The sequence below is a fragment of the Carica papaya genome, chromosome 1 (assembly GCF_054855325.1).
Source record: "Carica papaya isolate Zhongbai chromosome 1, ASM5485532v1, whole genome shotgun sequence".
Lineage (NCBI taxonomy): Eukaryota > Viridiplantae > Streptophyta > Magnoliopsida > Brassicales > Caricaceae > Carica > Carica papaya.
Genome location: NC_142309.1, coordinates 6,677,532 through 6,691,379, shown reverse-complemented (window position 1 = coordinate 6,691,379; position 13,848 = coordinate 6,677,532).

Here is a 13,848-nt window from a genome sequence, read left to right as displayed (position 1 = left end):
TTTTTTGGCCAACAAAAGCCCCCTAACTTAGTTTTTTACAGGTTTTCATGGAAAACTAACCTAAACCGACCTAAACCAGCCAAAAACGGCCAGGTTGAGAGGAGTCGGCATTGCAGGCGATAGAGCCGGCGCTTGAGCATGGCGGCACCGCCGTGTCAAAACCCTAAATTAGGTAGAAAAGTTTAAAAAGACCTATTTTAGTGTTTTGGGGTATTTTTGGATACGTGACAGATATTTTAATTTATGTAAAAAAATTCAGGAAATCCGAGGACCGCAAGGAGGCAAAGTGAAAAGTACGGTGTTTCGAACACCGATCCGGGATAAGAATCCCTCACATTTTTTCCTGTTATGGTAGATTGAGATTTAATAATCAATAACATTGTGTTTTATAGAAATTTAAAAAATTTTAAAATTAATTATAGGTCACCAATGAAGCCAGAATTGGTCAATACGAAATTACTTATTTTATCTATACTGTTCATTTATTGCTAGACTGTTGTTGTTGCTTATCGCATGCATTTCAATTCATAGGTTGAATTGTTTTCTCATGTATTGATTGTCTAACCGTTATTTTCATCTGTTGATTTATTTGAAATAAATTTCCTAATTACATTTTTTAATTGTTAAAATATAAACTTGTATTGTCTGCTTAAATGTCCTTCTATTGATCTGTAATTATGAAATGAGATATTGGTATGCGATTGATAGTTGATTGATGATGCAAATCCATGTATGAAAAGCCGACCAGGCACCTTAGAAAAGGGTGGACGGACCTAGTACATAGGAAAAAATTCTACTGTGGACATTATCTCAGTTGAATGGGGCTGAGAAGTCTCATACTGGAAGAGGTTGAAAGGTATAGATTACCCTCATAGTGGACGGGGTATTGAGGTGGTGGTATATTTAGCGCCCATTACTGGACGAGGTATGAGGATGGCTGGTTAATTTACAAAATTGATATTGAGTCAACGCATAGGGGGACATCCTTATGGACCCCCAGAGGTACCGGTAAAGAGGTAAGGAGGAAAACTTACTGTTTATTGTTCATGTAAATGTGTAATAAAAATGATATTCATATTATTGTTTTCATATATCGATTTTGAAAACTCATAAGGGTAAGTATGGAGTAACATTTTTTATGTTAAATGAATTTATTTAAGAAAAAAAATGGCTTCATTAGTCATTTTATAATTTTTTACTAACATTTGGTTTTTCGTATCAATGTTAAAGGTGATATTCTTACTAAGCTAGTGTACCTCATTTTCCTATTTAATTATTTCATATCAAGAAAACTAAGATCCAGATCTTGAACAGCAGGATTGTTGCAAATAAAGGTTACCTCCCTGACCACATAAGAGTTGTCCATCGGAGGTTAACCCCATATAATTTTTATTTTGTTTTGTTTTAACTATTCATTCTGTTATTATGAACTTTTATAAAAGAATATTTCTGTAGCCCTATTGGGCATCCTGATTTCTGTTAGAGAGTGTAAACCCTAAATTTTAAATTACTTCCACGTATAGTTTATAATTCAATATTTTCATTTCCTTAAGCTATGGGCCTTGTACAGTTGGTATCAGTGTCGCATTCCTCATAATCATTCATTACATAGAGATTTAAAACACTAAAATACAACCTGACACTCAAACATTTCTTGTGAAATGCAGGTACAAGGATATGTGGAGAGAAAAACCCCCACTAAATTGAGCAACCCAGAATGGGTCGCTTCAAGAGGATGTTGATCGAGTCTTTGAGATGCTAGAGAGACTTATCTCTATCCAGCAAGCCTGGAAAGAGATGATGAAGTTGTCTGACCCTCCTCCACTGCCACAATATAAGTCACCCCTGCAATGAGAAGATCCAGTGCCACCCCGATATAGTCCTGCTCCTTTATCATATCATCCGGCACTGCCACAGTACAATCTGGTGCCCCCACCATACAATCAAATGCCGCCACAGGGCCACCTGGTCACCCCTAGAATAATCTAGTCCCTCTTTAATAAGACCCAGTTCCTCCCATGATAGACCCAGTATACATTGAGAGGTATAAGAGACTAAATCCATCTACATTTGCAGGAACATCCTTATTTGAAGAGGTCGAGTACTAGTTGGTAGAGACAGAGAATGCATTCGTAATTCTTGGGGTGGTTCTCGAACAGAAGGTTGTACTTACCACCTATATGCTCATAGTGAGGCAAGTCACTGGTGGCAGTTGAAGCAGGCCACCCTGTCTAACCCAGTCACTTGGGAACAGTTCCTGGTAGCTTTCAATGCAGAGTACCTCCCAGAGCATCTTCGATATTTGAAGGAAATAGAGTTTCCATACCTGATTTAGGGTGATATAATAGTGTCAGAGTATGCCCAAAAGTTCTTATAGTTGGGCTGGTATTCTCCTGAGAGTATGATCGATGAAGGCAGAAAGACAAAAAGTTTGAGTGGGGCCTCCGTTCTAATATCAGATAATAGTTATATGTATTCGAGCTCAGCACCTACTCAGCAGTTCTGGCCAAGGCACAACTAATTGAGAGAAACCTTCGTATCTTCTTTCTAGCAGTGAATAATTCTAGATCCCTAGTTCCACACCTCAGACCAGCATTTATTGCACTGATTCAGCAGAATAAGAGACCTAGGCCTGTGACTCAAGCTCCATCTCATGCTTCAATAATAGGACGCGGTAGGACTTGCCAGCATTATGGCAAGGATTATGGAGACCGACCCTATTATCGCCTCAACAATACCTACCACATATGTGAAAGTGTTCAACACTACGCGAGAGAGTGCTCACAAAATCAGAATTAGGCCAGACCTCCCATCCAGCGCAGAGCATACACCCTCACCGAATAAAATACTAAAGGCAATCCGAACATGATACATGGTACGTACACTATCTGTAATCACCTTGCACATGTTTTGATTGATACTGGTGCTTTACATTCTTTTGTCTCAAATACTTTTGCAAAGAAATTGAATGTGTTACATGAGAATCTTGATTCTATGTTGTTTGTGTCTACTCCTGAGAATGAGACACCATTAGGGGTGTTCATATACAAAGTTTATATCGTAGAAATAACAAATAGAAAATTAAGTGTAGACCTGATAAAAATAGAGACGGTGAATTTTGATGGGGATGAACTTGTTAGTGGCATATCACGACATCGTAAATTATTTTCATAAGAAACTTGTATTCAATCTTCCAAATGAAGAGTCATTTACAAATTAATAAAAGTTTTAAATATTATTTTCTCCTGACAAGTGCATTGTGTATATGATGCTTAACTCGGTTATTCTTTTCTATATTAGGCAAACATAAAAAAGAAATTTGCATTCAAAAAATCTCTGTGGTCCGAGAATTCCTGGATGTATTTTCTGATGAACTACCTGCACTGTCAGTAGATAGAGAAGTTGAATTTACCATAGATATTCAGTCCAGTACCCAGCCCATCTCAGTTGCCTCTTATCGCATGAGTCGTGTAGAAATGAAAGAACTGAGGAAACAAATCAAGGAATTACAGGATAGTGGGTTCATCTAATATAATGTATCCCTTTGGGATGCTGGAGTTATGTTTACAAGAAATGAGGATAGGTCCATGAGGTTGTGTATTGACTATAGGAGATTGAACATGGTCATAATTAAGAACACGTACCTCCTCCCTATGATCGATGATCTTTTCGACCAGTTACAGGGTGTTCAGATTTTCTCCAAAATAGACTTGAGTTCGAGTTATCATCAGGTAAAGATCATGATAGAGGACATTTTCAAGACAACCTTCAAAACTAGGAGCGGACACTATGAGTTCCTAGTCATGCTATTTGGGCTAATCAAAGAACTAGTCATTTTTATTGACTCGATGAACAGGGTTTTTAGGCAGTTTTTAGATTAGTTTGTCATAGTATTTATTGGTAATATATTATTTTATTCAAAGAGCATATATGAACACGCTCAGCATCTAACTCAAGTTTTACAGGTTCTTAGGGAAAAGAAGCTGTATGTAAAATTGAGCAAGTGTAGGTTCTGACTCGAGTAAACTACATTCCTAGGAGACATAATATCAAAGGATGGCGTGTTAGTGAATCCCGATAAGGTTGAGGCGGTACTCAATTGGTAAAAACTGACTTAGGTTAAGGATATTAGTAGTTTTTTTTTGGAATGGTAGGTTATTACCGTAGGTTTGTGGAAGAGTTTTCTAGCCTCAATGCTCCTTTGACCCGACTTACAATGAAGAACGTCAAGTTTGAGTGGAATGAGGATTGTGAAAAGAGTTTTACATAACTCAAAAAGTTGTTGACTACCGCACAAGTGTTGGCTCTGCCGAGTGGGACAGGTGGATACACAATGTATAGTGATGCCTCTTACTTGGGGTTGGGTTGTGTTATGATGTAACATGAAAATGCTATAGTCTATTAGTCCAGGAAGTTGAAAAGTCATAAAACAATTACCCCAACCTTGACTTAGAACTTATCACTATTATCCACACCTTAAAAACCTGTCGCCACGACTTTTATGGGGAGACTTTTGAGATTTATACAGACTATAAGAACTTGAAGGATATACACTCAAAAGGATCTCAACATGCGTCAGAGGCACTAGATTGAACTTCTCAAGTACTAAGATTGTAAGATTTTTTATCACCCGAGCAAGAGTAATGTGGTAACCTACGCGCTCAACAAAAAAAAGTACAAATATGTTTGCTTACTTAATAATTTCGGAATGCATGGTAATAGGGGCTGCACAACAAATACGGCTTTAAGACTTGAAGAAGGTTACATGTCTGGCCCATCTAACTGTCAAACCTGAACTAATTCAGAGAATTAAGAAAACTCAGTTGACTGATTCCACCGTAAAAGCTCTCAAGAAGGATACAGTACATGGGGTAAATCTAGAATTCTGAGTCTCTACCGATGGGTTGCTTAAGTTCTAAGACAGGTTGTGTATCTCAGATGACAATGAACTAAAAAAAGATATTATGACAGAGACTCAAAGCTCAAAGTTCACCATGTATCCTAGAAGTACTAAGATGTATCAAAGTATGCAACTTCGATTTTGGTGGAGCAGGATGAAAATAGAAATTGTTGATTTTGTCTCCAAGTGCCTTATATGTCAACAGGATAAGTTAAAGCATCAATGCTCAGGTGGGCTACTTCAGACATTATCGATCTCGGAGTGAAAATGGGAACATATCACTATAGATTTTGTAACAAGATTGCCTAAGGAACACTCAGAACATGATGTTATTTGGGTAATTATTGACCAATTCACCAAGTCATCTCATTTCTCGACCATCAAAATGAACGACCTCTTAGATAAAATAGTAAGAATTTTTATCCAGGAGATAGTCAGGTTACATGAAGTTTTAGTGACAGTGGTATCCGATAGAGATTCTAAGTTTACCACCCAGTTTTTATCTAGTTTTCAACAAGCAACGGGGACGAAATTGTCCTTCAGCACAACATTCTATCCTCAAATAAATGGAGAGTCATAACGAACAATTCGTACACTGAAGGATATATTCAGTGCTTGTGTTCTGAACATCAGAGGACATTAGGATAATTATCTGCCCCTGATAGAGTTTACCTATAATAACAGTTACCAAGCAAGTATCGACATGACCCTCCCATATAAGGCATTGTATGGCCGACCCTGTAGATCGTCGATATGTTGGGAAGATGTAGGTGATAAAAAATTATTTAGTGCAGATCTTATGGAGGAGACCATAACTAAGATAGTTAAAATCATGAAGAACATCTAGACAGCTCAGAGTAGATAGAAGAGTTATGTAGACACCGAGAGAAGAGATTTAGAATTTGAGAAGGGCGATCGAGTGTTTCTTAAGGCCACCCCCTTCAAGAGTATCAGCAAGTTTGGTAGAAAGAAAAAATTAAATCCTCGGTTCATTAGACCGTTTGAGATCTTAGAAAGGATTGATACGTCTGCCTAAAAACTAGCACTACCTCCAAAGCTATCCAGAATCCATACCATGTTTTATGTGTTTATGTTATGCAAGTATAATTTAAACCCCTCGCATATCCTCTTTCACGAGCCACTTTCATTACAAGAAGATCTATCCTATGATGAGGTACCGATTGACATTTTGGATCGGAAGAGTAGAGTGTTTCACAATAGAGAAATTTTCTTCGTCAATATCTTATGGTAGAATCACGCAAAGGACGAGCTCACTTGGGAGCTAGAATCAGACTTTAGAGTCCAGTACTCCCAACTGTTTGACTAGTGAGAGGACAACAAATTTGAGGGACCAAATTTCTTCTTAAGGGGGAGAGTTGTAACACTCGAATTCATAAATATGATCCAGAATAATTCAGCCATGTCAGCAGAAACGACGAGTAAGAACGTGTCGTATGGTGGACACGCTGACATCGGTTTCATGCAGGAGGCCACGCTAGCGATCTGCACGCTTGGGTGATCCAACGTTGTGTTCCTGTTTTTTACGATTTTTTGACCATTGTGTTCCTCATTTTGTTCTGATGCAGGTTTGTAACGGCCCCCGAAAATATTCAAAGGAAATAAAAGATAATTAAAGTGAGAAAGCGTAATAAATGTTCAAGATTTACATTTCTTACACAAATAACTTAAAGTACCAAACAGTGTTATAGAATTCACTCATTTGAAAGAAACACAAGAATAAGGAAATACGGGAAATAAAGAAATCTAGCATCTACTCGCAATCTTCCTACAGATCGAGCTCTGGAACTTGGTCCTCTTGATCTAAAATGGATAAATAAGGGATAAGTTACACTAACCCAATAAGAATATCACACTATATCATCGACATAAAAGTAAAGGTTGGTATAAAATCAACACACTAATGGAGTACTTAATTTAAATAAATTTATTTATCATAAATAAAACTATTTACCGTTCACTTACTGTAGTGGAATTCATAAAAATAACCTATACAGACAATCAATATCATACAAATCATAGTTTCATGTAAAATAAGCAACATAACATATATCACAAATCTATATACATCGTAAATAAACCAAACAATGACTGTCAATTTTTCACCAGCCTACTAGTATCCATGGAGGTTCATAGGGATTTCTCTGCCACACGCGAACCCTTTCCTTTAACAATCTCAATTACGGGTTGTCTCCATACCCCGTCCGATATGAGCACCAAATTATTAAACCTCAATACTTCGTCCGGTATGAAGGTGAAGCGGGCTGCCCCATACCCCGTCCAGTATGAGCACCAAATTATCATGTCTCCATATACCGTCCGATATGAGACAACATTCACGGTAGAGTTTCTTATGTCCCCGGTCCGTCCAGTATCTCTCAGGATATCCTGTAAGGCTGTTTTTTCATCTATTCATTTCATCACACAATTTTTACTGTTTAACCTTCTTTTTTCCCGATTCGACAATAATACATATAATAAAACATACATGCATTTAAAGCCATAAAAATAATTAATGAGATACCATCATGCATATAAACTGTAAAACAATCAATAAATAACAGTAGATAATTTTTTATTCTGGCCCCATTAGCAATCCGTAAATTAATTATACATATTTTTTAAATTCACACAAAATATCATATTATTATTTATTTTGATTTCAGTTCTATGATAGGGAATAAGGTGATGGATCCTTACTCGATTTGATGCCTGAAAAGTTAAGTTGTTTGGTTGCGCCTACGGGCAATTTCTAGGTTCCCTGAATTTTTCTTTGGGTATTAAAACACGCTAATAGTACCTACAAATGTCCCAAACAAATCTAAAATCAGTCTTGGGGTCTACTTGGTCAATTTCATAATTCCAGCATGGTGGCTCTACCATGCTCCGGCCATGGTGCCGCCGCTCGCGGCGGTGATCTGCCTCAAGTCAACTTTTTTCAGCCAATTCTGCATCGATCCCTGTGAAAAAACACGTTAAAATGTCTCGGTTGACAAAAAAAACACAAAAAACCGAAACTCACTGGCGACAGGGCTCTCCGGTGCGACGGCTCCTCTGGTTCACGTTGCGGTCGGATGTTTTGCTCAAGTCAACCTATAGAAAAGGCTACGGTAATCACAACGGTGGAACAATTACACAAAACAAGAACCGAGAAGGGCCTCATCGGAGGCGTTTTGTGAAATTCCCCGTGGCGGCGCCACTAGGCTTCACCAGTGTTTTTTGGCCAATTAGCCAGTCTTTTTGCTCCGTTTTGGCCATGAGTGTGCTTAAAATTGAATTTCGAGTAAAAATTTTTTTTTTACCTTTTTTAGCGGTCGAAAAAAGCTCCAGTGCGACTGCGGGTGGCGGTGGTGTCCTTCCAATGGCCGGGTCTTCTTGTTCTGGCGACTAGAGTTAGGGTTTGGTGTGAATGAAAGTTATTTATATATGTCCCCTTTTGATCTGGGCTATCTATCGCATTTGATCTGGACAGTCCGATTGCGATTAAATAAGGAGTGAATCTGGACCGTTCATCGCGATCCAATCTGGACTGTCCATCGGGATCTAATATGTATTGTCCGATCGTGTTTGAATCTGGTCGTTCGATTGTGTTTGGGAAGGAGTGCATCCAGGTCGTTTGTGCGCGTGGAAAAGGACCTGGGCCGTTCAATCGCGAGCACGCGGATCGCCTGCATGGCATTGCATCAGCACTTGTTGCCACGTGGCACGTCCTGGTTCGTCGGGACTGCTGACCGGGCATCCTACGCGGCAATTTTTTTTAAATTGCATTTTGATCTATGATTTATGATTTTTCTTTCAAAAATACCCCAAGAACCTAAATTTTTACCCATTTTTTCTAAAATTGCTTTCAATTTCATCCTCCATCAATTTTATTTCATTTTTTACTCAAAATAAAAATAAAAATAAAAATAAAAATTAAAAAATTATTTTATTACATTTAGAATAAAATCCTAAATTACAAAAAAAAAAAAATTTCGGGTGTTACAAGGTTAGCCGAAGAAACATCTTGAGGCAAAGGAGGAACAACAGAGCCATTGCAATTGGAGACCCTTCCATCGGTAGGGTTTCAATTTTCGTCTTTTTCAGCCAATAAAGACCCTTTAACTTGGTTTTTCGCAAGTTTTCATACAAAATTGGTCTAAACTGAGCTAAACTAGTCGAAAACAGCCAGGTCAAGAGGAACCACCGTCGTGGGCGGTAGAGTCGATGCTGTGCAGGAACCCTAAATTGGCCAAAAAAAGTTTTAAAGCACCTATTTTGGTTTTTTGGGGTATTTTTGGATATGTGATGGATATTTTAATTTTCACATGAAAGATCCAGGAAACTGGGGGATCGTCAAGAGGTGCAATAAAAAGTACAGTATTTCAAACACCAATTTGGGGTAAGAATCCCTCACTATTTTTTTTCGTTATGGTAGATTGAGACTTAATAATTAATAATATTGTATTTTGTAAAAATTAAAAAAAAAATTCTAAAATTAGTTACAAGTCACCAGTGGAGCTGAAACTAGTCAGTACGAAATTGCTTATTTTATCTATACTGTTTATTTATTACTATACTGTTATTGTTGCTTACCACATGCACTTTAATTCATAGGTATAGATCACCTTTATATCGAACGGAGTATCGAAGCAGTGGTATGACGTCTATTACCGAACGGGGTCTGAGAATGGTCTGTTAATTGATAAAATTGATATTGGGTCCACGCGTAGAGAGACATTCTTATGGACCCCCAAAAGTACTGGTAAGCATGTAAAGAGGTAGGTTTACTGTTTATTGTTCATGTAAATGTGTAACAAAAAATGATATTTGGATTATTGTATTCATAGGTCGATTTTAAAAACTCATAAGAGTAAGTACGAAGTAACAATTTTTATACGAAGTAACAATTTTTATGTTAAATGAATTTATTTAAGAAAAAAAATGGCTTCATTGGTCATTTTATGATTTTTTACTAACCTTTAATTTTCTATATCGGTGTTAAGTGTGATATTCTTACTAGACTATTGTAGTTCATTCTCATATTTAATTATTGCAGATAAATAAGATCTAGATCTTGAACAGCAAGAGAATTGCAAATAAAGATTACCGCCCGGACCCCATTAGAGTTGCCCAGCGGAGGTTAACCTCATATGATTTTTATTTCGTTTTATTTTAATTATTTATTTTATTACTATGAACTTATATAAAAGGACATTCCCGTAAGCCTATTGAGTATACTGATTTACTGTGTAAGGAATGTAAATCATAAATTCTAAATTACTTCCGCTTATAGTTTTTCTATTTTCTTAAGTTTTAGCCCTTTACACTTTTTTTCTCTTTTTAATAGTCTCTCTCTATTTCTAAAACTTTATTTCGTTCTCTCTCCATTTTTTCTTCTTCTAAAAACTAGTTCACCTCTCTCTATCTATCATCTTCTTTCTCTCAGACTTCATTTTTTTTCTCTTTCTAAAAATCTTATTTTATTCATAAAATTCTAATTTTGTCCCATATTTCCTTAATTCTAAATTTTACCTAATTTTTAAATTATCTTAGATTACTCCAAAATCATTCAAATTTAAATATTTTTCTCAAATTATGGGTTTGGTAAATCACATGTTAAAGTCAGATCCTGACAACTTGGCATCAGAGTAGCGATCCAAATTCAACTTGGTGATCGATCTCACCGCAAAACTCTTCGATCAGATAGAACAATAATTTAATTTAATGAATAAGATGTTGAGCAATGATGTTCTCTGTTTAGAGGCTATAAAACCCACAATCTTCATTACACTGTATGTGTAGTACAGAATGGGACTCCTCTTCTCCCTCTACAGCACAACAAATATGAAAAAGACTCATATGAAGAAATTGTAGAAGGAGAATAAGAAGAAGACCCATATGAAGAAATTACAGAAAAATAAAAACAAGAAGAATAATAAGAATAAATGTCTGAAGATACTGTACAAGAAGAAGAACCAGAAGAATAAGAGGAAGAAGAAAAAGTGGAAGAAGAGAATAAGAGGCAAAAGAATAAGCGAAAGAATAAGAGGTGGAAAAAGAAGACATTATCACGCTGGTGGTGCACGGGGCATGCCAAGAAGATCTGACCTCTATGGGTTTAACCAGTAGAAAATTGCTTTTAAAAAAATATAATAATAATTAAAAAAGAATAAAAGATATAAAAGATCCACATGGAATTATTCAATAGTACAATAAAAATTATGTATGTAATATCTATAAATATATAAATGTAATAAATAATAATATTTCTTGACACCAAATATTTGAAAATTGAATCTTAACCTTGAAGGCAAGGTTAATTCTCAAGGGGAGGGAATCGTTGAGATCCCATAAAATCATGAACATTTATAATGATTGATAAGGATTCTTATTTACCCGAATAAGTGTAATGGTTGATAAGCATTCTCAAGTACCCTTTCATGTCTATAAATAATAGTTGTAAATCAAACATAAGAGATGTAACTTTTATGGAATAAAATCACAATTTATTATTCTATTTCTAATTTTTTTTATATTTTTTATCTTTTCTCTTTACTATCTCTTATTTGTCTATATTTCTTTCTCTCTCTTTCTAAAATATTCTTTTGTTCTCCTTCCATTTCCTTTGTCCTCTAAAAACTAGTCATCCTCTCTCTGTCTCTCTTTTTCTCTCTCCTATACTTCCTTTCTTATCTTTTTCTATAAATCTTATTTTCTTCATAAAATTATAATTTTGTCTCATAAAATTCTAATTCTAATTTTAAATTATACTCAGTATTTCAAATTATCTTAAAATTATTCTAAAATCATTCAAACTTAATATTTTTATCAAATTATAGATCCGTTAAATCACATGTTAAAGTCGAGTCTTGACAAAGTCCTAAAAAACTTATACAAATTCCTGATAATAACATACCTATGACACTTTATAAAGGTACAAGATAATGCACTAAACATCTTCTGCATCCCATTTCACAATTTATGTGATTTAATAAGTGCTCATTAACTCATAAAAATTTTATCACAAGTTTAAATAATAAATATATCCCTTACACATCATATGAAAATTATCCTATGAAAAATGAAAAAAAAAACATTATGAGTGTAGAAATACATGCACTAAAAAAAAACTAGACTTAAGAAATTATGAATTTATCATAAGGCAAGAAACTGGTGGAATGTAAATGATTTTTTTTTCAATCAAATATAAAGTAGATGGCATAGTTGAGAGACATAAAGCAAGACTGGTAATAAAAAATTATAAAAAAATATACGAAATATACTATCAGGAGATATTTGCATTAGTTACCAATATGAATATTGTGAGGATTTTGTTATTATTAGCTGTCAAGTTTGACCGACAGTTACATTAGTGTGATGTAAAAAGTGTTTTCTTACATAGAGAGTTAGAAGAAAAAACTTAAATGGATATTTCACTAGATTTTAATATTGGAGAATATTAAATAATGTATGTGAACTAAAAAAGGCTGTGTGGATCTACGTAATCACGAAGAACATGGTTTGACAAATTTACAAAGACGTAGCGAGACATGACGAGGTGAATATATCATTAAATCTATATGCACTTTATATTCATTTTGGGTTTATAACCTTTATATGTACACCATAAATATTTTACTAATTATAAGTTTTCATATGCTTGAAATCGGATTAATGGGTAACCTATCCCTATGACATCTCTAGTTTAAAAGCAATTTATAGTTTAAATGCTCGGTCCATTTAAATCTTGTTCATTTAATTTTTAGTAGATTTTTTTTTCATTTAAAAATTAATTTTATATATGTTTATTTAACAAATTATGTCCGGATCTATTTTAATATATAGTCATTAATACAGATTACTAGTTCATGCTATGTAATGTTATGTATTTTTTGGAATAATTATATCATAATTATTATGCACGTGTCACATTATTAATGAAATAGATAAATTTTTATTAAAAAATATAACTTAAAATCAAAACATTTATAATTATTATAAATGAACAAGTCATGATTTCCGTATAATGCAATATCAAGCATAAATATCACCATCATATGCTTGTTATTATCATCGTTCATGTGTAAGAAAAATAAATTGAATAAATAAATAAATAATATTCGGTACTATAAAAATATAAAATAACTTTTTAAATTATATTTAGAATAGATTGATAATTTGTTTAGAAGTAGTTATATTTATTTTAACTAAAGTATGATAAAAGTTGTACCTAAAATAATAAAAAATTAAGTTCATAAGATGAAATTGAAAAAATAAATTTATTCTATTAGTTTTAACAAAATTTAAAATTTACATAGAATTATATATACGTGTATATATATATATATATTATATTTTTGTCACATAATACAGTGTACATATTCATTGACTTCAAATAAGTATGAATTTATAGATTAACTCCACTTTATTCTGAATTTATATTGAGATAGTCATAAATCCATTTAAGTTTCCAAGTTACTTTTATTTTGTAGAAATGTAATGTTTCTTTTATATATTCTATATAAGGGAAAAGAGGGAACAAAATTTAAAGGAAAAAACAGTAGCTCACACGCGCATTAGAGAGAGTGAGGATTTCTGAACATTTTAAAGAGATTTCTGTTTCGTATCTGGAGATGATTATTTCAAATTTTTTTAGAGTGTTATTTTTTTTTTAAATATATTAAATTTTATAATAGCGATAAAAAAAAGGGTTTTTTTTTCAAACACAATCCTTCGGATCGGTTCAATGCAAAAAGCTTACATAGCAAGCCGATTCATTGCGCATGGCATAGACAGCCAAGCAAGGGTAGTTCCGTAATTTCATTTTACAAAATCTTCCCCGCCTGTTTAGGTCAACGAGAAAACCAAGGGCAGTTTCGTCAGTCCGGAAAACTTGGACTCGCCTGAGCCATTAGGTTCAATGACGGGCCACGCCATGCTAGTCTCCG